At 40.1% G+C, this 24,637-nt stretch overlaps 1 protein-coding gene and 1 long non-coding RNA gene across 2 annotated transcripts in view; one reads left to right on the top strand and one right to left on the bottom strand.

The window, feature by feature from the left end:
* NTNG1 (netrin G1) overlaps positions 1 to 24,637 on the bottom strand; it is a 150,476-nt gene that overhangs the window by 96,902 nt on the left and 28,937 nt on the right. The gene's annotated exons all lie outside the window — the stretch shown is intronic.
* LOC120756627 (uncharacterized) lies at positions 1,063 to 3,537 on the top strand. The gene is made up of 3 exons (XR_005702185.1): positions 1,063 to 1,145; positions 1,667 to 1,815; positions 2,897 to 3,537. It is a non-coding gene; the product is annotated as an uncharacterized LOC120756627 (long non-coding RNA).

The following is a 24,637-nucleotide window of genomic DNA, read 5'->3' as shown; positions in this document are numbered from 1 at the left end:
CTTAGAACAGATGGTCTCATCAAATACCTGCACTACCTACACTAAGTAATGCATATATTCACTAGAGCATTACCAAAACCGTGAGCTGATGTTTTACTAATCACCCCAATGAGAGAAACGCTGAGTGCCATTCAATAAACAGGTAATTTCCCCAAGCTGGACTTTTACTTTGTTATCATTGAAATTAGACAGCTTCCCCAAGCCAAGAGGGGCTGTCTTCCCCAGCTCTGACAGTCCTTTGTTTTGCATGCTATCACACCAGTGTGAACAGGATGTAGTGTAGTAGCTATGAATAAGGATAGCAAAACCAGGTCACTTAAAGCTGCAAAAAACCCTTTCTATCAAAGTTTATGTAATTTTTTTTTAATGTAATGTTTTGCATGTTTATGCAATATTTTATATGCTGCCATTTAGCTCTAAATCTCCAAATGACTTACAGCCATGTTCAGCTGCCCACAAAGTTGCAGGTGGGGGAGATCAGACAAAGAGGTGAAGTAATTAGTGCTCAGACAAGTGGTGGCTAAGCCAGACCCTTTTCCTTTGCCTCACAGGCCTTTTTTTCAATGAATTTTTTTTTATTAATTATTTTTTTCAAAGAGAAATGTTTTTATTAATTCTATGGCTAATGCCATAGAGAAAAGAAAGTGCAAAGCCAGACAACAAACAAAAAGGACTAAAGAGAGAGAAGAATTTCTTTTCTTGTTAGGGATGTCCCAGCTGTGCTTTTGGGACTGTCTGCTTCTGTAGGTACTGTTCGTCCTACTCCAGAATGTTATTGATTCTATGCTCACGGATATAATGCAAAATTGTATTTCTACAATAACTGTAATTTTATTTCTGATTCTTCAGTATTATTTTTGACAATTTCAGACCTACTAATACATCTACACCATTTTTAATAAGTTTTAGAGCAGATGGATTAACACTGAATGTCAAACACCACAATTAGAATTGCTGATGTTATGCAGAAACACTGTTCTTAATATATATACCCCCCCATCTTATTATTGCTACAGAATCTGCACTCATTTTTGTTGAATTTGTTAAGTTTTTTTGTTACAGGATTCCCAGGCTTAGAGGACCTTTGCATGTATGTGAATCACTTAAAAAAAGAATGAAAAAGAATATAAACAATAATGACAATTGTAAGTGAAACCCTATTTCACCTCATTTCTCTTAAAAGGTGGGCCACGTTGTTTTCCCTTCATTTGTGTTTGTCAGGATGATAAAATAAATATTTTTAATGAACACACAGTGTATACCTACATAATGTGGAATTGTTATAGAAACAAATTTGAATGTTGAATTTCATTATACAGTGAAAAGATGTCTTATTAGTATTCACAATGAATTGTGTGATGCCTCTCCACATTCAAATTAGAGCACATAGTGCTTTGAAAAAGAATAAAGTCACTCATCAAATCCACATTAGGATACTGCACCAATATAAGTAATTCAATCAAAAAAAAATCCCCACATATTATCTTTTGAGGAAGGGTTGCAAACTTTGTGATAAACTGGTAATTTGTTCAGTTCCGTGCTGGAGAATGTCATGTAATTTCCTTTATAACATATGTCTACAATAAAAAATAACCACACAGCCCTGAAAAATATACAATGGCTTCCTAAAATCATTAATATTGTTATCTGCAAATTTATATTTCAGGTATAGTATATGCTTGCACTGCCTCCTAACAACCTGTCATTTTAAGAACTTATTTCATCATATCACGCTGGAATACAGGGAAGCCCAACCGTGGCAGTGCTGCTAAAAGGGGAAGGAAAGCAGCTGCTCCTGTCCCATGCAGGGGGCAGGTATGTAATGTTTGCATGATCCCTGCTGCTGCCTCAGGTGGGCACCTCAGAGCAATGGGGAAATAAACCAGTCCCCAACAAGATTCCCTAGCCTCAGGTAGTGTCCCAAATGACACAGAATACCTCTCAAGTCTGAATGTGAATATTCTACATAAAGTAAAGCAAGAGCATCTCCAAGTGCAAGAAAGGTATGAAGCCCTTTCAATTAACTCATCACATGAGTAGCATGCACGCAAACTTGCTTCCTAGGTTGATTATAAAGTAATTCAAATCTGAAGATGAAGAGGTTTCTTTCCCTACAGAGCTGTGGCAAGGCTTCTGCAGGCTGGGGTTTCCCTGTGAAGCTCTGCGTGCCTCCAGTGTAACCAGGCGCAGTCAGGAATCCGTGGCACATGAACTGGGCTAACTCAGGTGGCTCAGTAAGGGCAGGGCAGCCTGGGCTGGGTAGTGGTGCTGGGCATTTCAGTGCTGCTTGCCGATGGGGAGGTGTGCTGCCAGTTCTTTTCTCGTGCTATTAACCCCTTACAGAGGTTAAATCTGCATGTGTCTGCTAGGACAAGACAACTGTAACTCATGAACATTGTTGAACGAATACAACCTAAAAAGTATTTGACTTTTAGTTAAGCATTAGGTGGAGAAGTTTCTCACAAGAAGAGACTGAATGTGATTTTTCTATAGTGGTAAAAATAGACTTTCTACAACTGCCTCCTGGGATGCCTGAAGGTAAAGTTTAAGGACAGGGTTTCCTTTTATCCTAATACATTTCAGTCTATTACAGACCAAGTTGATAAGAGAAGCTCTAAGTACGCTTCCTTCCACTATACCACCCTGGGAAGTAATAAATTACAGCATATTATGTTCCCTATCAGTCCTACCCATCACACGTCTTACAGAAGAGGTGATAAAGAGAAACACCTCGGATAGAGTAATGCAATTAACTGCTGCCATTTGAAATGTGAAAATTTCCATTCTCTTATCCTAGCCTGCCCAGTTGCTCAACTAAATTATGAGCAAAAATGCTGTTTAATGACTTGATGGTTGACTGTATGACTACTTTCCAACAGACTCTTGTTTCTCTCAGTAGGTGCAAGAAAGGGCAAAACCTTGCTCCAGCCTGCAGCGTCCTGGCTGTGCATCCCAGATGTGCTAAGGGACAGGAGAGTACTGGGACAGCCCAGCTCCACCTCAGCTGCCTCTGTGAGGGACACAACAGGGACAGCCCCTGCCCAACACTTGGACGTGCTTCTGATGTCGGATGGCAGCTGGGCAAGGCAGCATCTGAAGCCAGAAAGGGATGAATATGAGAGATATGCCTCCATGTGTTCCTACAGGGACTCAGTAATTTAAACAAGCTAGTGCTGCTCAGTATTTATCTTTATATAGAATTTTAGGTTCCAGTTAGTATGAAAGGGGCTGTATGAAGTGCGCTTACTAGAATGAGAAGTATCTGTTTATAAAATGAGTCAGTACTTGTAAGGGTGCAAAAATAAAAGACCTCAGAGAAGGGGAGGTATTCTCTCATCTGACAGAGACTTTAAGGCTGTACTATGCTACAAACCAGAACCATATGCCCTGTTCTTTAAAGGTATGCAACACTTAAATTTTTTCATATAAAAAACCCTTTGCATATAGCATCTCAGTATTTTCAGGCCCCAATAAAGTGTTTTACGGACGAGAAGTGGCATAGCTCTGCTTATAACAATGTCTTTAGACAGCATACAAAATCACCCTGTTCCACTTGGCCATCTGTGATATGTTAATGCAAAAGTAAAAAAGAAAAAAGCAACTTCAAAAGATGTGCCCTTGGATTTTTTAAATTTTCATTTCTCCTAATTTTTCACTGGGCATTTACTGAAAGTGCTGCAGTGAAAATAACTCCAAGTTTTAGCTTATAATGGAAGCAAATATAAGGCTGTAAATAATTTTAAATGGATTTGAGATTATTTTTGTGAGTTCTGTTATACAGCACTTGAATGCACCAGCTAATAATGCATTGTGGGCACATGCAAATTCAAAAAGCTGGCCAATAATTAAAATATATATAAGAAAAAACCAAGCCTCTTAAGGTATCTTTGATTTCAGTAATTCATAGTGACATAGTAAGGTTATGGAAATTATGTATTAATGTAATTTATTCAAGAAGCTGGAGAGATACTTCTCTTTGTCATAGGAGCTGTTAAAGAAAAAATCTGCTGTTTACCTCTCATCTCCTTGCAAACATTTGTGACTCTCTATCTCTCTACTTATCTGTATATATTCAGCAACACAGAACTGACTAGCTTTTTATCATAAAATCAATTCCTCCATCTGATATTATGCCTACTCAAGTTCCTTCCCAAGTTCCTTCATATTTCTTAGACTGCTTTTCTAGACTTCATTTTGTAATCGCTATTTTGTGGATATAAGAGAAACTTAGAATCACAACTATATATATATATATTTATGTAACATTTTCTTGTAAGGTCCTGAATAAACCCCCAAACCTGGAGGAATTCCTGCATACTTGCAGGTGTCTGAACTTGGCTGATGCCAAAAGTTTGGATATGATGCTCAAAAATAGAAACTTCTGACTTTTTAAAAATCTGCAAGCACATAAGAAAACCATTTAAAACTGTGTGTTGAATATATGAAGGGATATTTAAGTAGTTACAAAACAACCCTATGCCATAGCAAATATTTTATTAGGACTTTATAGTTTATTTAAATTCAGTGAGGCAAATCCTATCCTGAGATTCAATTAATTTAATTCCTAGACATGAATTTGCTGAAACCAACAGATGCTCTCACTGAATAAAACCTGAATAGCAATTGAATAAAAGCTCCAGGAGGTATCCCAGTGCTTATGAAGTCCCAGATCATCCTGTCACTTCCCAGCAGCTTTTAACTCCACACACACTGAGCTCCTCCGAAGCTGCTTTGCCATCAGCTGCTCTCCCCAGTGGCAGTGGAGGAAAATGAGGAGGAAGATTTGATTGAGGGAAAACTAAAAGTCACCGCTCTGCTCCTGGAGCTTGTAGGTGGCAAGGCTTAGGACAAGATCCCTGTGGCATCCTGGGGCTGTGGGGAGTCCATGAATGGGGGCCACAGCCCCACCTGAAGGCAAATAAAAAGGCAGTGAAACAAGAGTGACTCAAGTAAGTCTGAAGAGTAATTGTGCTTCTCTGAGTGTGAGGCAAGTGTGTTTCATACCAGTGCTTGCCTTCTCAGGTGCTGCCTTTGTTAATTGAAGAAATGCTTTATAATAGAATATCTGTCATAGATGATATAATGCTATCACTTTGATATCTTAATTAAATTACACTGCAGGCTCTAAGTCCTTCAGGACACCTTCATTTACGATGCTCTGTGTTTGTCAGTCACCATCAAATAGGATTTTTTTTTTTTTTTTTTTTAATACTTACACCTACAAATACCTGGCTTTATTAGTTGAGTCTAGGCTAGCAGAGTGAAGGTAGGTATGAGATGATGCCTACAGCCTACAAGAGATTAGGCTGAAAAGGCAGATTTGTTGAGGTTCTGACTAGCTTTTATACCATAATGAATCTTTTCAACCTGCAGGAGAGTTTAACATAAGTTATATAGTAATGGTGTTAAAATGTGGATTATGTAGTGGATGGTGCACATTTTCCATTAAAAATCATAGATGTCAAAGAGGCTAAACTCAGTGTTTGTCATCCTGCTTCTTATTTGCAGCAGAGGAGGCAGATTTCAGCTTACTTAGTGGTCCAAGGAGTGTAACATACCATAGGTGTCTGAAAAATGTATATAGTTCAGTTACATGAACAAGGTTTATACAATAGTTAAAGCTAAGTAGAGGAAAAAAAAAAAAAGCTTTCTGCTGGCTGTCATTCTGTTGAATATCTTAATTATTACTATTTGTTTACTGGTTGGTATTGCAGTGGCATGTCATGGAGTGGTGCAAGCCCACAGCTTGCTGAGGGCCATTGTCCAAACATGGGTGAAGACAACCTCTGCCTGGAGGCACTGCCCATCTTGACAGCATTTAAATACCTATCATTGTCAATTTTGTTATTTTGTTGAAGGCCAGCTGCTCTTTTGTCACTATTACAATGACAAGCTGTCAGGCATGTGCTGGTCTTAGCAAAGCTCAGGTGTTTGCTTGTTGCTGTGCCTTGGAGAAGGGGATGCAAAACAGCCCCTGAGTAAATCCAGGCAGGAAAACTTTAGGAAGCAGCAGAAGTATAAGAAGAAAACATACACGTATACATATATGTATTTGGTGCTGTTACTCTGGCATTTGTGATGGACAAGTCCTTCATGTGTCACTCTGAACTCCCACTGAGGACTCTGGGAATCTTTGCACTGATTTAAATTGAAGCAGACTTGCTCCTGGATGCCCCAATTATGGAAACAGCAGCAAGAGCTTATGAGATAAAATTTTCTCACACTGGGAGAAAAAATAATGAAGGGGCACACTGTATTCGATGTGGGACAACGAATAAAATCAGTCTCTTAATGACAAATAGTTGTAAAGGTATAAAAAATGGCATTGCAACAAACAATGTACCCCTCTAGTCGCCTCAGATGAGGACTGATTCACTGTGTTTTATTGTTTGGCATTATTTTATTACCAGACTTAACTTGATGTAAAATTATTCCTTAATATATCTACATTAAAAAAGTGCCAAACACCACTTATTAATGATGACATTTAAAATTCACCAAGTGAGTTTAATTAAGTTACAAATAGACTGTTCTGCAAACAGAGCTGCTGCTCTGAGGGCAGGCTGCAGCGTGCATTAACCAAACAGGCACACACGATGCATGTGTGCGCTAGACTTTGGAACCAAAACTTTTGTGAACTGGTGAAATACCAAGAATAATAATTACTTGTGAGAGTGATCTTGTAAGAAAATATACCATTCATCTGTAAAGGCAATAGCTCAGAGTGCAGTGTCCTAAGTGATTTCATGCTTTGTCTTTTTAAAAATAATTCTTTAAAGGGCCATTGCAATACAAGCCAACTCAATGGTGAGAAGGCTGCAGGAAGGATTTATTTGAGTTTCAAATCTGTAGTAGAGCAGATGAGGAAGAAGGGTTGGGGAAGGCTTATTAATTTTTGCAATGATTCAACACAAGCAAGTACTTGTAAGAACAATATATTTCCCTTCTTGCAGTAGATTTGCTTCTTCACTTTTAGAAGAAACTTGTTTTTTAACACTTCTCCATGATGTAATAGAGAAGTTACAGAGAGATTCTATGTTGCATTCCTAAACTGCTCCAGGGTTTGAGGGGAGATTATCTCTAGCTTTCTGGATGATATCAAGGGTGACTGAATAAAATCTCTGGGAAAATACACATTTACTCTTTAGCACTGTGAAAATATAGATAATCTGGACTATAGTGCTTATATTCTTCTCTTTAATGAAATGCTATGGCAAATCTGTGTAAATCAGGATAAAGTGGGAATAACCCTTCTGACTTTGTTAAAGCTGCAACAAAAAAATTAGGAAGTTAAATCTTTAAACATGCCTTAGGTTCCCTACAGTACCTTTAATCAAAATGAAATTTCTCTAAAAATACATTAGGACTTCAGAAGCTGCATATTTTGATATTGGAATATGTGAACTAAATTATATTTTGGATGCTTGACCAATTGTAACTGACACTGGCATCGTTATTGGGATTTTTACTTTTCCAAGTGCCCCAGGATGGATAGCTGCTGCAGGAGTGGGAAGTCGCAGGGACAGAGGAGCAGAGGTCAGGCTGTGCTTTTCACAGGCAGCGTTTACTGACACAGGCTGTTGATAATCTTGTGGCCAGAGAATTAAATGTGAATTCTTTATTCACAGCTCCGAGCCTTTGCCCCCCCAAAGCAGCCACTATGAAGTTACTGCAGTGTATCTGAGAGCCGATTGCGGGAGCTCCGTGTGCCGCTGCAAAAATGGGCTCAGTGACCGCAGGGATCCTGCAGCCCTTCCTCCTGCACCTGTACAGGCAGGCTTTGGGGGGTGTCCTTGGTAAGATGGAAGTTTGAAAAGAAAGTGGGGGGAGCAGAGGGGGAGGAAAGAATTCAACTAAATTCTGAAACAAGTTAGTGACAACTGTTGGCAAGACCAGACAAAACTGAAACAGAGAGGTGGTAGTGGTATGAAACAGGAAAGGAGGGGTGTGAAGCACTGAGGTCACCAGAAGAAAATAAAAAATGCGAATGCCAATTGAAGTTTAAGAAGACAACTTCTTGTTACTGTTTTCTTCCTCTTTATTCCTCAGTTATTTCAGGCCATTCCCCCGAATATGTGTCACGGTTTAAGCCGGCTGGCCGCCAAGCCCCATGGGGCTGCTCACTCACTCCCCCTGCAGAAGACTGGGGGGAGAATTGGGAGAGTAAAAGCCAAAAAATTTGTGGGTTGAGATAAGTTTATAGGGAAAGCAAAAGCCATGCACACAAGCAAACCAAAACAAGGAATTAATTCACTACTTCCCATGGGCAGGCATTCCTGCCTTTTTTTTTGCTTTTTAAAATCTGTGCTAACACAGCCCAAACTTCTGAGCTACATTCACACATATAAAATCACACTTTCATTTTGCTGGGTATGAAGCAAAGAATTGAGTGTCCAGTCTGAAGGCAGCGGAGGAATTTTGCACACAAGAAGAAAAGCAAAAGGAAATAAAAGGTTGCTGTCTTAAGATGGGTAAAGAAAATGGGATGTAAAAGGGCTAGATTACAAAAAAGTGAGTTACCATTAAGTAATTTTCCCTACTGCCTGATTTTATCTCACTCCTCTAGCTTAGTAGTCATTATGCTAAATGACAAAACAAATGGTAAGGACAAGAACTTCTCATGTAGAACAGCCAGAAGTGCAACTTTGTAAGTTGTATTTTTCTCCCTTTCCCCCCAGTAATCTAAAGATGCTCTTATAAAGAGTCTATGCTTGTGAACAGAAATGGGCTTCTAATGGAACTGAACCATAATTTATTTTTATGGCTTGCAATGTTAAGTAATTTTACTTAACATGCCATTTTTGAAACTAAATGCATGACAGGAGGAAAAGTATGAGACGCAGCAAATGCACGAAGGAAGATTTATACATTTCCACTGAAAAATAAACTGCTAATCTGGTTCACTGACACCACATTCTTCCAGCATTAGGGAACTCCTGCAGATAAGTCTCCTACAGTGTTTGACAAAAAAGTCTACTTCTTACTTTTTACAAGGTGCTTGTAAAATATTTTTTTTTCACATGAGGGAAAGACGTCCCAGTTTAACGTTAATTGACTTACTGCACCGACCAGTGTGAGAATTCACACTGCATTGAGAGGTATTGCAGCACAGCGTTTTGTTTGCTGGATGCAGAGATTTAGGAGCAAGTCAAAAACTTGTTAACTATCTGTTTGGTGTTACTGTGCCACATCCATCATCGCCACATCTAGTACCCTCTACTTGACAGTTTATCTCATTAGAGCAACTAAAAGGAAAAGGATCCTCTGAACCCTTTCTGACTGGGGCTGCTACTGGCTCCACCAGGAAAACAATTAGGAAACAAAGCTGCTGTTGGAAATACTACCATCTTAAATGCTCACTAAGATCTTTTATCAGGCTCTAGTGATTATTTTTAAGTCTAAAGAAATTTTTTTTTTTTGCTTTATTAGCCTGCAATTAAAATGAATTATATGAATGGACAAAGACAAGCTTCACTTCTGCTGCAAAGCTATACGAAGACTTATAGCTTATTCCTATTTTTTAAGCACTGCATTGCAAGACAATTTTAAAAACCTATTTAGAGCATGTACAATTGCTGGATTCTTTTACTTTTTGTCTTCTTTTCAGTACCTCATACTTTTAGTGTTGCAAACAGCTGCACAAGATCACGTGTTTGGACAAAAAAGATGAACAGTAGGAAATGTGACCTGTGAGTCTATCTGGTTAATAAGCACATTTCAGGAGAGGTACAGGAGATAAACGAAAATCTAATAGTTCCTGCCTGTATCCTTTGCCAGGCTCAAGGATGTCTCTTAATTTGACTTGAACATATTTTTGAATTCCATTAAAGCTAGTGTTCCTAAAAATACCTGCAAAATCATTTAGATACTAATTGGAACATTGTGGTTTTTTCCACAGGAAGCTTCATATTCCTACTTCTGCCTCAAACCAGCCAATTTCTAGGAGAGGCATCGAGCAATTCATTGCATTTGCCTGCAAAGCCTGGGTTACTCTGTTATCAAATGATGAGATTTAAGGCCTAGAAACTTGGGTATTTCCAAACTGCATGCCAGCGACAGCCGGGATTCAGGTGGGCTCTTTTGTTAACCATTTGTCTCATCTATACATATCTGCCAATTGGCATTTCATAATCATAGTTTATCTATTTCTTTTCCCTTATTTTAATTATGAGAGGTACATCAGTAGCTAGGGCTATGTTACTATCTCTAGACTGAGGCACTCTAAAGTAAATGCTTGCTTTATACATATTCTGCTTTCTAACGTGGTATTAATGCAGATGTATGTCACGGCTTCTTGATGTGGCAGGTGTAGGCATCCCTCACTTCTCAGGGGCCCTGCCTGGCCTCATGTCTGCAAATGTTGAAGCTTTAAAGATGTTTTCCCCACAGAAACCACAAGGTAAATGTAACAAGTAATCAATCTTTGGAACAACAATCAGGAAATCTCCTAACAAACATCCTACACAAATGCAATAATTAATCTAAGCTATGACCTGAATGGCAATGAATATAATCAGCTTGAAATGGTGTGCATACTGTACTCTTTTTTTTTTTTTTTTTTTTTTTTTCTGTTACAGATAGTCTGTTATAAGCAATACAAACATACTGGGCTGTTTTGAAGAATATTAATTTCAGAAGGGGAATGTGACACAAGTGGTGCATGTAGATCAGGTTGTCTGTTCTTACATGTTCAGACTGAGGCAAAACACAATGTCAATGTCAAAGCAGAACAGGAAAGATATAATACGCTCAGAAACCAAAAAACCTCAAGCCATCAAACCTAGCACAAACCACACAGCAAGCCCAGTTCTTTAACCACAAAGCCTCAGACAAGAGATCGAGGGCTGTGAGCAATAAGTGGTGGAGAAAGAGATGTGTTTGGCACAGGTTCAAATTAGGCAGTGTAAGCTCTCCTTTATTAATTAGGAGGACATGTCATTTGAAAACTGAAGGCTGATCTTGAGCCAGTGTAAGTCGGCCTAGTGCCATCTTACTCAGTCCAGTTGAAGATAGTAATGCCATTTTTTTCGAGACAATACATTTTTTCGCCTGAATTAGTAAGTATCACAAGATTTTACCAAATGGATGTGTTTGTTCTTCACTTGGCATCAGCATGGGGCATTAGAAGCAGGTGGGCAGGTTTCAGTCCCCAGTGAGCAGGCTGGAGGCTGTTGTGCACAGTAATGTTTCCAGGGCAGCACTGCGGAAGTGTTTCTAATAAGAGCAAAAGCATTTCCCAGAGGATTAAAATATTGCATCTTCTAACAGACACACCTCTGACAATCTTTTCATTTACACAGTTTTTCTTTTTCTAAATTCATCTACCAAAATTAACCTAGAAAATGCCTAAAGAAATGCCACCAAAAATAAACTCCTCCTTGAACAAATAGAGGTAATCCTTACTGACTTTCACTATCAGACATGTAAAGATGGGATTTATTAGTTTATTTATTTACTGTTTCTTTATTTAGTTTAGCTGTCATTTCAAAATGATGGGGAAAAAACCTAGGAATTCCTTGTACTTTTTCTGGTGGTAGCTCACACTAGTTGAAATTGGGTGGACACTCCCTAGGGACTGGTGAGAAATGCTCATCATGGCATTCTTCTCAAATGACACTGAAATTGTCTTGTGAGTCATTAGATCCATCACCTAAATTCAATTAGGCATTAAGCATATTATACCAGGTCCATGAAAAGGTAGGGCTGGCCAAAGGATGGAAAAGTCTGACAGGTAACTGTTGAGCAGTTACATGTCAAGAAGAAAATTAATTGTTAGTAATAATCTTGCTTACTCATAAAGAAAGACCATGAGGAACAATGGAAAATAAGGGAAAAAAATCAGAGTAGAGTGAAATACAAGAACAGAAACACACTAATAATGGTTCAATAAATATCCCAGCACAACTAATAAAAAGTAAAACATATTTTGTGGCGTCACCACAGACAGCTCTTGTTCTCACTTCCTCCGCCATGTTAAACATACATCTATGTTTCCCTTCTCCATATAGTGTGAAGGTAAAAGAATTGTTTTCCTAATTTCTCAGCCATTGAAAGAGTGCCTGTTGCCATTCCACCATGCCCTACATTTTCTTTTCCTTCACCACAGAAGGAATCAGTGACTCCAAAGTCAATTTTTTTGCTTTCCATTCCACCAAAGATGTGAATTGTAGAAAGAAAGCCTCCTCCTTCCCTTTGTCCTCCCTCTCTCACGCTTGGCCATTTCCTCCGGCTTCCTCCGCGGGCGCTTGTATCGGCGAGCACCAGCAGGAGCTCCTTGTGCGTCCCGTGGGCACGGTGCGGGCGCAGGCCCGGAGCGCGGCAGCCGCTGTCCTCAGGCAGCCCCCGGGACCCGCTCCGCGCATACGGCAGCCAGATGGGCTCTCAGATGGCGACGGGGACGGCGAGGCACAGGATGTGAGGAAGCATCCCTTCCACACCGAACGGGAACAGACTGTGAAAGGGGGGTCAGACGGCTTCCAGTCGTGCTTTGAGAAGGCCAGAACTTGTGGCTCATGAAAGACTTTGAGATTGCAAAGTCTGGAATCTGAGCTGAACACCAAACTGAAAATTTGAAAATTTGAAAATTTCACTTGGAAGAAAATTTCCACCAATTTCTGTGTCTAGCAAATACAACTTTTTAAAAATGTTGACACAAACCCCTTTGAATTGTTTCAGGGGTTTGGAGGAGGAAAGAAAAAAGTGGATACAGAGATGCAAGAAACAGCAGGTCTAGACAGTCCAGAACTTTTATTTGTGAGATTTTCATAGCTGTGACAAAATCAACCTGACTCTTTATTTCAACAGATAACACCCACTATTAAAACCCAATAAACCGCGCTGGATCTACAGACGATCTCTCACCAGTTCAGTTGCTCTGGTACACATGAGTAGACGAAATATGTTAAGGGTATCCCTGCTGAAATGTAAAATGCAAGTGCCGAGGAGCTAACCAAGCTGTATGAAAGCATACCAGCTGGGCTGGGACAGCAAAGGAGGAAGGTCAGGAACTCTGAAAAGAAAGAGGATCAGTACCAAAGTCTTGAGAGGAATGCATTCAAGTCCTGCAGAGAAAAAGAAAACTACCTTAGGTGAATTGTCAGAAGCAGCTGCCTGTTCAAAAAATCATGGTGCTTGTTCTTTTGCTCAAGTTTCTTTTTATTTTTTTTCTTTTCTTCTCATTTCCTTTTCTTCTCTGCTTTCCCTTGATTGATAACAGAAAAAAATGGTGCCTCTATATGCTATTGCAAAAATGTTGAAATCTGGTAAGTGCAAAAAGGCCAGAAAAATAAAAGATTAAAAATGTTAAGGTATATTCAGCAGCCAAGGAGCTGACCCAAAACCACAGGTAACAAGTTCATGCAGATGTCAACCTAAAGTTCAGATGGATCCGCATTTCAAGCAAAATTTCTGTAGGGTTTTTAGAGAGAAAGCTAAGAAAGAAGATAATAAAACTGGAAGTAATCTTTCAAGCTTATTTTGGCCATGCAGTCCTCTCTGCAGTTCTGCTTAATGGAAGAGAGATTCAAATAGTCTAGATTTTTTTTTCTTTCTGCAAATTTCTCAACTAGAAATGGTTTATTAATTAATGGAAATGAGTGAGAATCCCCACTAACTAGTAATCTCCAGCACTGAAGAATGGTTTGCTTCCCCTACGCATGGCATCAAGGGAGAGCTTCAGTACCAGTCTTGGGCTAGGGGCAAGGTGTAGGAGGGAGAGGAAGCACCGCGCTCACCCCATCTCATCCCCTGCTTTCACATCTCTCCATCTTTCCTGAGGCTCAGATTTTGCCTAAATGCTTTGATAATCCTTGCTATGGTGGGACCTGAAAAATACTAATGTTACTAGAGAAAATGAGAGCAAACTTGTACTAATTCTGCTAAAGCTACTGACGTTAGTCTGGGTTTATCAGAGCGCAGCATGGACCTAACCAGCTGAAGAATAGGAATTACCGTACAAAAGGCAACATTGCATAAACCTAAGATCTATAAAATCTCTTCGTTCTAAGGGGTCTCTGTATTTTTATCTTAGTTACAGCTATGATGTGCAATGAGATATGATGCATGCTGAAGACCTTGGCTATCAATTAGTAATAGGCAGGAATGAAAGATGAATATCTAATGTTTGACTGATCCAGTCTCCAGTGAGAGTGGCTGGGTATTTTAAATGCATGCCTGCATTTCTGGGGAAGATACAATGTGCGGCTTGATGCCCACAGCAGTTGGCACCAAACAGTTGGCAGCTTCTTCATCTGCCTCTCAGGAGAGTGCCTGCTTTACACCAGGGTTTGGTTTAATGTTTAAACCTGCCATGGAGAATGACACTGATGATTGGTGAAGAGACAGTCAGCAAAGGCACCCATGTCAGGCACAGTGAGAGAGAAATGTCTGTGCAGTTCATGTGACTGCTCAGAAATAGGTTAAACCTCCTGTGGCATGGTCACCAGGGATTCCATGGGGCTTGGGGAGTGCGGTGCTCACTGGCACAGGCAGCAACCTGTCCCCACAACCTGTCCCCAGCCACAGCACAGGAGCACAGTAACCAGGGCTGCTCTCCATCCCCACTTTTTTAACCTCCTCTGTTCAGAGATAAAGTTATATCTAAGGGGATTAATGCTCTGAAAGTGTGAATGCCCATGTGTTATCACAGACCTGTTGATAATCTAAACCCTCAGGTATTTAGACATCCTTTTAAATGAATAGCCCACATAATGTTTAAATACTTCAAATGGAGCCCAGTGAAGCTTTTCTAAAAGAGATGTTTTTAATACACACTTCATTACAAAAAGCCAAAAGCCAGCAAGATTGTGTTCTTTATAAGGGTAGCAGCAGCTAACACATACAGCACAAATAGATCTATTATTTACTATCCACCAAAAGCTTTCTCCGTGCCAGTGGAGAGCCAGACTGAATCTTATCAGCAAAACTGCTTTGACATCAAGCTGCTTTTCTCTCAGAGAGTTTTCCTGGATTCTCCAGGCCCTGCAATGAGAACTGGCGAAACATGCAGGACAGTGTATGAGCAAACAAGGCTACAGAGGCAGGCTGTGCTAATCACCGAAGCTGTTGGTACATTCTTAACCTCTTGCCAACAGCTGTGAAATTATTCTTTTTTCAGATCTGAGAAAAAAGTCAGAGTTTTATTTTTTCCTCAAAAAGTTCCAGAAACAGTGATATGACCTTTAGGGCAATGCTACAGAAAATGAGAGAGATAATGGATCCTTTGAAAAAATGAATCAATGGGGGAAATGTATTTTCTTACATAATCCATCACCCTGATAAAATTTGCACTTGCTCTGTTAGGGAATAAACTGGCTATAAACTGTTCTGAGCCGGAAGAACGGCATGGTGCGTGCTGCAGTCTGTAACGAGGACACACAACTGGGGATATTTTGAGCTGAGTGATTTGCATAAGCAAACAGCCTGATCCTGTGCATGCGGGACTGGAGCAATGGAGACAGCAGGGAAGCAAAAGAAGGAAGCACCTAACCTCCATGCATTCCCATGACTATGGGATGCAGAAGAAATGAATGGCAGATCATCTGGCTGTGCGTGCCACGGCTGGCACGGGGGGCTGGCCAGGGCACCGCACTCGGCTTTTCTGCTTGTTGGTCAAGTAGGAGACTCTGATGGTCGTAAACACAAAAACTTTCACTTGTTCTTCTCTGACAGCGTCACAACTTTTGTGAGTTTTGGGAACTGTATATCAGAGTTGAGTATTTTTAAGCATGGTCTGTGGAATTCAGTGGCAGTCAGCAGAAACAGCAAAGGTAACCAGAGCAGGATTAATGCAGATTATCTTGGACTGCAGATATGAATCGTCCAATTGCACCGACACCTTAAGAGTTAAGCATGTAAAATACCTAAATATTACAGGTACAGAGCATCAACCAATCTCAAGATAAAAAGATGCATCTGCTAAATATTACTAGAGCTCATACCAATATAAATTTTTCTGTACAGTCATCTGGCTGTCATCTTCCAACCAGAATCCTTTGGGAATCAGGAATACTTAGCTTTGAAAATCTTTATGAATCCACTATGGAAAGGAATTATGCACAGCAGTATGTCTAGAAAAATTCTCTGAACTACTACTCTTTTTTAAATGCTCACAAAATTAATAATTCAGGGTAATAAAACTCAAAATCATTGCCTTTTTAACCTTACGGTGACATTATTAAACAAAGAAGCAAAACAACTCTCAGATTTATCTTTGCTTGATCATCTGATGAGTTTTAGCCGATTACTGTGAAAGATGAAACCCCCAAATTGCTAGCAGTGTAAAATGAAAATAATACAGGATTTTTTTTCTACTGCTTTCTCATCCCTTCATCATCTCTCCATTGGAAAGCACTGTGGATTTAGTTCATTTCACTGCGGCCAGTGCTGGTTTGCCACAGGTTAGGTCAGGCTGCTTCTCTTGTGCAGGGTGTCAGCAACAAACACAAGAGAAATGAACACAGAGGAAAAAAATGCCCTACAGTAAGAGTCATGGAAATTGCTGGGAGCATTAGGCATGCATCACAGCTGAAATAATTTCTGCCTGTTTAAAAAGATAATGTTTCAATTTGGTACTGTCACTTCAAAACAAACAAAGTGAACTAACATTTCCTTGAAGAAAATAGTAATTTCTTAAAAGACTAATCTTCGGGTTTGTTTAGATGTTCCCTTTTCAGAACAGGAATAATTCATAGCAGAGAGAAGACACGTTGAGAGGTGCGTAGTTTGTTAGCAGTAAATAGTAGTAAATACAATCTTGCTCTCTCCATCCTGCCATTTATATAGTGAAGCTGGCTGGGCTGCCGGCTCTCCTGTCCAAGAATACATTAGCAATTCATCAAAAGAGCAAATGTCATTATACACGGCAAGCCCAGGGAATTATTTTGCATTTGATTTCCAACTCTGATAGCATTATTATTGATTTAAATATTTTCCCACATAACATGCACTAGATACAAAAGATCATTGTATTTTTGAACTTCCAATCACAGTCATCTTGAGTTGCCCAAATACTGATGGCTTTAATACAAATGAATACACAAAACTCTTAGGTCAGACTTCTAGCCTGCTCACTGATGAAGTTCAATGGAAGCTGCCAGACTAAAGCACAATTTCTGAAATATCCAAGAACACAACCCTAAAATAGCTGTATGCATATATTGTATACCCACAAAGCCAGGCATGAAGCCTTTAGTGCAAAAATCTGTTTTAGGTAGAAGTAGTGAAAAAATGAATAGAAAATGAAGAAGGAAAGGATTTCCTTGTGTTGCCTGTCTCAAGTAAATAATGCCACAATGGGGTCAGCACAGTGGGGTCATGTGTAATCACAGCTCAGCCTCCCTAAGGGACTGAGCCCGGGCCTCCCTGTGAGTACAAGGCTCCACCACCTCCCTTAGAAATGCCCATTTTAGGAAAAAAATGGGAAAAGACCAACCCGACAGAGAAGAAATGTGGTAATTTTCTCTTTAAGTGAAAAGACTTTTACTGTATTTCTTGAAAATGCAACTTATTGATTCATTTAAATCACAAAACTATCTGGCTGCAGTGCTGGCTGTACAATGGGAAGTCATGCACACGTTGGGACTCCCGGGCCATAAGAAAGGTGTTCCTTTGAATGTTTCTGACAGACATCATGTGTCAGACCCCACCTGATGGGACCTGTGATGAAGGGTGCCTATGGTACATGGCCAAGGCATCTTCAACAACTTCCCAGGCTGCATTAGGAAGCTTACAGCGCTCCAGAAAACAAGGACTCATGGATAGCCTTTGGCCCTCTTGAAGAATAAACATTAAGTCATTGCCTGAACGTGAAAGAGACTTGGCAGGACGCTAGGACACAAAACAATTTTGACAGTGGTTTGCAAGGTGTCCAGAAGAGAGATGGGGAGTTGTTTCTGCAGCTAGTGAGACACTGTGTCCTGCCACGGGTGGAACAGGCAGGACTACGGCTCGCAGCAATTTAAGGCTGTGTATGGATTTAAATGAACATAGCTACTGAAGGAATCAGGAAAAGGAAACAAAAAGACCTTATGACTCCATGTGGCCGTATCTGAGGGGACTAGCTGGGATGTTCCCACAAGGCCAAAATAAAACAAGTGAGGGTGAGAACTTGGTACGAGAAAGCACAAGTTTATTATTCCTTGGTTACTCTGCTTGTAACTAGTATTGGATACAGAGGAGAATTGGTACTGAAGGAATCTGATCCCTCTCTCTGGAAATGCCAAACCAAAAAGCAAACAAACAAACAAAACCAAAATAAATAATAAAAAAAGCAAAGCAGAGAAGGAGATTTGTTTAGATAAATGCATCCATCCAAAACCAAGAGACTTGAAGAGCTGCTGGGCTCAAACACAATGACACTTCCAGCTCACGAAGGGCTTTGACATCTGCTCCCCAGTGACTCCGGCTGGAGGGATGAATGCATGGCCCCTTCCCTAGAGGTCACAGACCCACAGCAGTTGGCAGATGAGACTGGCTGCTCACGTCAGTGCAGAATTCATCAGCTCTGCTGACTGCCCTGCTGGCCGTGGATCAGAGCTAAACCAGGACACCTCAGGGCTGAAGCAGCGGGGGAGCTCTCTGTGGCCTCTGCTGAGGAGAAATGGGCAATAACCCCAGTAAGCAGAGGAGGACATTGCAGCCAAGGACAATCTGTCTTCAGCCATGTGGTGCACTTGTTGAATGAGGATTAAAAGACACTTGAAACATCAGATTCTGTGCAACTAGAAAGCCTCCAGAGGTGGTTGCCCATAAAGGACAATAGTGACAAATAAGATTACCACCTCTGTTCCAGGTGCTTCACTAGATTAGCATCTGCTTTTTATTGAAATGTGTGTCTTGCTTCAGCCTCTATTCCTGGAAGTGACAGAGTCAATCTTAATTTTATCAGCAACCAAAGAGGACTGTGGTCCCAAGACAAGAGAAGTCAGGACGTGTATAGACATGCGTACTGCAGCTTTCCAGACCCTGCTGGCACAGCTCAGCTTCCTCACATTTAGCCACAGAAAAGTTACAATTATTTTCTGTTTTCCTTTTTTTTCTCACTTAGCAAACTGCACTGGAAAAGTCTGGTTATCAGAACTAACTCATTTCTGCCACACTGGTAATGACATACATAACTGCCTACATGCTATATAAAAATTCAGTGATCCCATACCTAGAAAAATACATGTATGCGGGCTAGGGAAAGAGTGGGATGAGGACAGGTACAAACAGCATGATTTAGTGAGCTTGACTGAATGTTAAGCTTCTGTGTGTTACTCCAATATCTATTTATTTACAGGGTTGGATTTTTGACCATACAACTTTTTTTTATAAAATTAAAGTATCCTCTACTGAGAAAGCATCAGAACACACTCCAGATATCCAAGCCTGACAGTAGATTTGCTCTGCTTGATTTATTTATTGAAGTTTTATCCATCTACATATTTCTCAGGTGCTACCGTTCTGCTTCCAGTTTCACATTTTAAAAGGAGTATTATCCTTCTAAAAAGAGGCATTCTTCAAATCCTATGTAATCTCCACACTAGACTTACTTCTAAAAATAAAAAGTCTAAAAATGCAGTGCACTAATATGTTTTCATCATGTAAAAACACAGTACTGATGGACTGCTCCACTCCCAATTAATTAAAGTTGTGAGTATTGTAATATGCATTTATTTTTTTCAATTCCATTGTTTCATTTTTTAGGTTGACTTCTTTTGAGAGCCATGCTTTAAACTTTGCCTCACCATGGACCTAGCTTTGAGAAGCGAGGTGATAATTATACACTGATGATTGTTCTGTTTGAAAACCTCCACAAATTTACCCAATTAAGGGTAAATGGTGGTTGTTAAATAAGAGCAAGCATGTTAAGGGTAGCCTGTAAATGTTGCTAAGTGCTTGGAAGGCTGTGATGGCTTCTAGTCAGTCCTGAACAAGGTGAGTTTCAAATTACTTGAATAGGACTTACGGCTTTTGTTCTCCTAGAATTCTGCAGCTAGTTTTTTATGGATAGTGTTTTATGGGCAGCCAGTACAATTACTTTTTATGCCGCGGTTACCTACTCAAAGTGTTGTGTGCCAACCTCTGCTGTGTGTTACTGTGTCTGCTCCTGCTGGAAGGGCTCTCGGCAAGTGCTGATGGGCAGAGGGCAACGCTGGCAGGAAAGAAATTGATAGTTTGATGTTGAGTCCCTGCTGGAGCTGGTGCTATGGCCATGGATGTGTTCTGGATCCCCTCAGTGGCGGTGCTGTGTCCCAGCTGTGCAGTGATGTTGGCTCTCAAAGCTCAAGGTCTGTGAGGTCGTGTGCAAGGCCCCCTTGGCTCACTGCGGAAGGCTGCAGCAGTCAGCAGACACTGACTCAGGAGGCAAGCCTGGGGCAGCTGCTGTCCTGTGCAGGGTGCTGGAGTATCCACCATCAGAATAGCTCTTTTTTTCTCATTTAAAATTTGATATGTACTGTGAAAGAAAAAAATCCTTCAAACAATGTGTCTAATACCTTCCTAGGGAGGCACTTCAAGTAAGTTTAAGTAATGAAAGGACTCTCGATCAATCCAAGGTTACCCTACTTCACAAAACAAGCGATTGCACATGGTATCAGATGCTCTGAAAGCACCTGGCTGCCATGCAAACTGTTTTCCAATACATTAAAAGCCTATGACTCCTCCAGTAAGTGATGGAAAATACAAATTGCCATAGCTTTCTCAGAAAGGCTCCTTCCTTGATAAATTTAAGAATCTCCATATTGTATTTTGCTTAAAGCGGATTTCAAAGTATCTTAGCTTAAGCTTTGAGGAGGTTGGTGCCTACTGAAGATTTTTTTAAAAGTATCTTCTGTGGTAAACTGAAGTTCTTTCAAGTCTATGAAAGACCCTAAGACAGCACAATGCGTATGAAGCAGAAACGTCCATGGGAAAAAAAAATTCATAACATTAAGATGCAAAAAGAATAGGACAAAAAATTGGAAATACTGAGATGTCATTCCATAAATCATTGTTGTACCCTCTCTTAAAATATATTTTTGCTTTCTTCACCTGCCATAGGACATTGCAGGAATAGAAAAGACTCAAGATCATGTGATAGAAATGATTAGATGTCTGGACTGACTGCTACAGGAGGAAAAATGAGAGCACGTTCAGGGAGAATAGTGACTTGCACAAAAGCAGCAACTGAAGGGCTCTATTTGTTATTGTACCTAATGAAATGAGGTAAATCAGTGGAACAGGCGATATATTTTAAATTAATTACTGATGGAGTTTAATCCTATGATGTTTAACTGAATGCCTGGGCATTGCAAAAAAGATAATAAATGTCAAGCAGGAATGCAACAAAGCACTATTTAGGTCAAGGTAGATTCTGGACTTATGCTGGTTGTAGCAGAAGCAGTACCATAGCAGTACTGAAATAGAATAAAATGGCTATTTAAAATTTGAAAAGGAAAAAAACCAAAAAACCCCCAACTGTTTCAAACTCCATCTTCAACTCTCAAAAGGTCAAATTCAGCCCCAGAACAGCAGGTACAAAGTATACACAAGCTGAATTTGGTGCTAGAAGTGTATGACTTTATCCTTCATCTCCAAGGTTTTACTGTATTTTTTTTAAAACTTTTGTTAAAAGCTTGGACTGAGTTGTTATTCTCAGCACAGTCCCATAGGCTTTAATGTGACTATCATATTTTATTTGTGCATTTTAGTCAAATGCATTAGTCATGTATCAGAGGTGACCTTGTAAAGGATAACATTGTAAGCAAGAGAATATTACAATATTATGAAAGGTAATTTAATTAAAATGATAAAAGTTAATTAAGACAGAGCATTAAATAAAAAACAAGCTCAGGGAAGGCACCAACTCTAAATGGAAGTAGGCAGTGAATACTGTCATTCAGAATTATTTTTGCTCTAAGTATGTCCATTGTTATGGGTATTTGCAACTGAATGCAATTAGCATGTTCCACTTTGCCAAATACAGGGCAATCTATTTTTCAATGACTCTTTTTCTTGCAATATTTAAAAAAAAAAAAAATGCCCATTAGAAAATACTTAATAGCAATTGAAGGATACAAACCAACTAAAAAATGAAATAAAAATAAGAAATGACCACTTTTCCTAAGAAAGCATGGTGGACTTGGTGCTTTGTTTGGATCAGTGCTGCAGGACTGGGAGAGACAATGGACAGCTTGATACAGAATGCAGGCTCCAGCCCATTGCCTTGGCTGTGGGATGGAAAACATCTTTCACATGCTGGGGATGGTACTGGAGGTGCAGAGCAGTTGTTGTTGTCAACAGTGCTGAGCAGAGCCGTGGGGAGCACAGAGTGAGCAGGGCTCTTGTACACACCCTGTGGAGGGGCAATGGCAGCGCTGCTTTGTCCCAGGAGTCACCTCCTCTGTCCAGGCTGACTGAACCAGGCTGGCCCCGCTCTGGGTACCGGAGATGTGGGGTCGTGTCAGTGCCCAGAGAGCACCATGGGTGCTCTGAGCACCTGCTCCTCCCCTAGGCAGAGCTGTGTACAGGATGCACAGCGGGATGTGGAGGCTCTGTTTATGTGCTGGAAGCCCAAAGAGAGGAGCCGAGAGGCGTATTTATATCCACTGCCAAAGCAGAGAAAGAAAATGTAGAAAATTCTGGTCCTAACTTACACTAAAAACTTAGAAAATTCCATCATTACAGTCTTATGTACAATATTGCCTGAGGATGTGACCATGGCAATTTGCACATCCTCAGGAAAACTAGTGATTATCTCAACATGGCCAGGAGAAAAACTCCTGACAAAATAGAAATGGAATGAAAAAACTCGATAACACAAACACCACCAACACATATGAATCTGATTAAATGCTGCCCTCACTGAGCAGAACTGTGCTGCATGATCAGAAGTTGTGCTATGCCCTGAATGAACATTTAAGCTATTTAATCCAAATATGGTTAAACTGAAAATTGTGTTATCCCCTTTTTAGCCTAAATTGTGGGCAGAGCTTGGCACACGAAGCTTGCCTTTGGGAACGTGCCGATCGCATGTCACTGCCTCTCTGCAGCGATGATGTGGTTTCCATTAACGAGAGGCGGTGCGAGGGGGATGCTGACTGTAAAGAGCAATCCCATCGCCTGACAATAGCTCTGTGATGAAATCTCTTACACAGATTAAAGAGGGAAGGGCAATAACTCACCAGGAAAAGAAGAACTGTCTGCTTAATTACTTGAAAAACGTCTGAGCCACTACCTTTTATGACACCTGGCGGGTATAAACATGTCCACAGTTTTAATTAATTTTACCTCTTCTTTCATTGCACCTGTATAGCCTGGAGAAATGGAATTCTAATGAAATTACAATTGCGCATTTCTATGTGAGTTTGAAACGCACTTTGGCAATAACCAAAAAATGAGGGTTTTCCATGGATTTAATTAGACATGGAAAGTGTACTTGGAAAAATACTTCCCAACAATTATAATTATTCCAAATCAAGCCACAGTGCAAAGTCCCTTCTCTTAATTCGTACGACTTAGCTTTTTAGTGTCCATTTTAATTAAAAAAGATAATGGAGGAGGCTTTTCTCTGGAGTGAAGCAGAGTTATGGTGAAAATCCCTCTTGGCATTTTCAAAGCAGCAACAGCATAAGCTCTTACTTTTGACCTTGCAGTCCTGCTGCTCTCATTTAAAATTGATGAGTGAGACCCTTGAATTTATTCTGCTGAAAACAACACTTTTTATAATGACTTTTATAAACATACCACTAATTGTTCAGCATCATGAAGTGCCAACTCTGCAGAAAAATGAAAGGAGCAGAGGTCATTCTTGCTTTTTTTTTTTTTTTTTTTTTTTTTTTTTTTTTTTTTGGCAGGAGCAGGTTTGCTTCCATTCTTTGGGGACATGAGGTAGGAGCCACTGACTTGTCAAGCACAGCCTGAGTTTGTGCCAAAGCTTAAGCGAAGATACCTTGCATGTTCCTTCTTTCATATCACTCTAGGGAAGTCATGCTTACGCTGGTCTAAAGCAGATAAAATTGAGATAAAACTGTAAATACAAATTCTAGATAGAAATCAAATGTTCTCTAACGCGCACTTGGTCACAACAGGTGACCCTTCTACAGCTGAATTCTTTTACTCCTTTCCTATAATAGTCTCAATTTATAAAGAAAGCAAGTGCTTTAGAGGTTAAAATGGTTTTAGTGGATGAGATCAGAACAAATTAAGGGTAAATACTGGGGGGAGCAGAATCCAAAATGTGGAGGAATAGTGTAGTCACAGCAATGTAGTATTGACATTTCTACCAAACTTCATAGCCTGGGAGTTTGTGTAGGACCAGTGCTTGGGCAGCAGCCAGGATTTGCAGTGCTCCACAGCACTGCTGATGAACACAGTGATGGCCCCTGGCTTGGCTAATACTGACCAGAACATCTTCCATGGGCCCCAGCCACAAAAACACAAACCTTCTGAGCTGCTGAGGAATGGCTTGAAGCTAGCCTCTATATTTTATTTGTGTCTCAGTCATTAAATTTCTCATTCCATGGACAAGTATTTCATAGTAAATGTAGCTCTAGCTTCTCAGAAACTCATTGACTGATACTGTTTCAGCATGTTCATATGGCTGTATGTAGCTAGGTCTTATTTCATGCAATCAAGCACATTACACTTGTTGTATATTTTTGCTTCCAAGGCTTAA

The sequence above is a fragment of the Hirundo rustica genome, chromosome 9 (assembly GCF_015227805.2).
Source record: "Hirundo rustica isolate bHirRus1 chromosome 9, bHirRus1.pri.v3, whole genome shotgun sequence".
In the NCBI taxonomy this organism is placed as follows: domain Eukaryota; kingdom Metazoa; phylum Chordata; class Aves; order Passeriformes; family Hirundinidae; genus Hirundo; species Hirundo rustica.
This window is presented reverse-complemented; position numbering and strand designations above follow the sequence as displayed.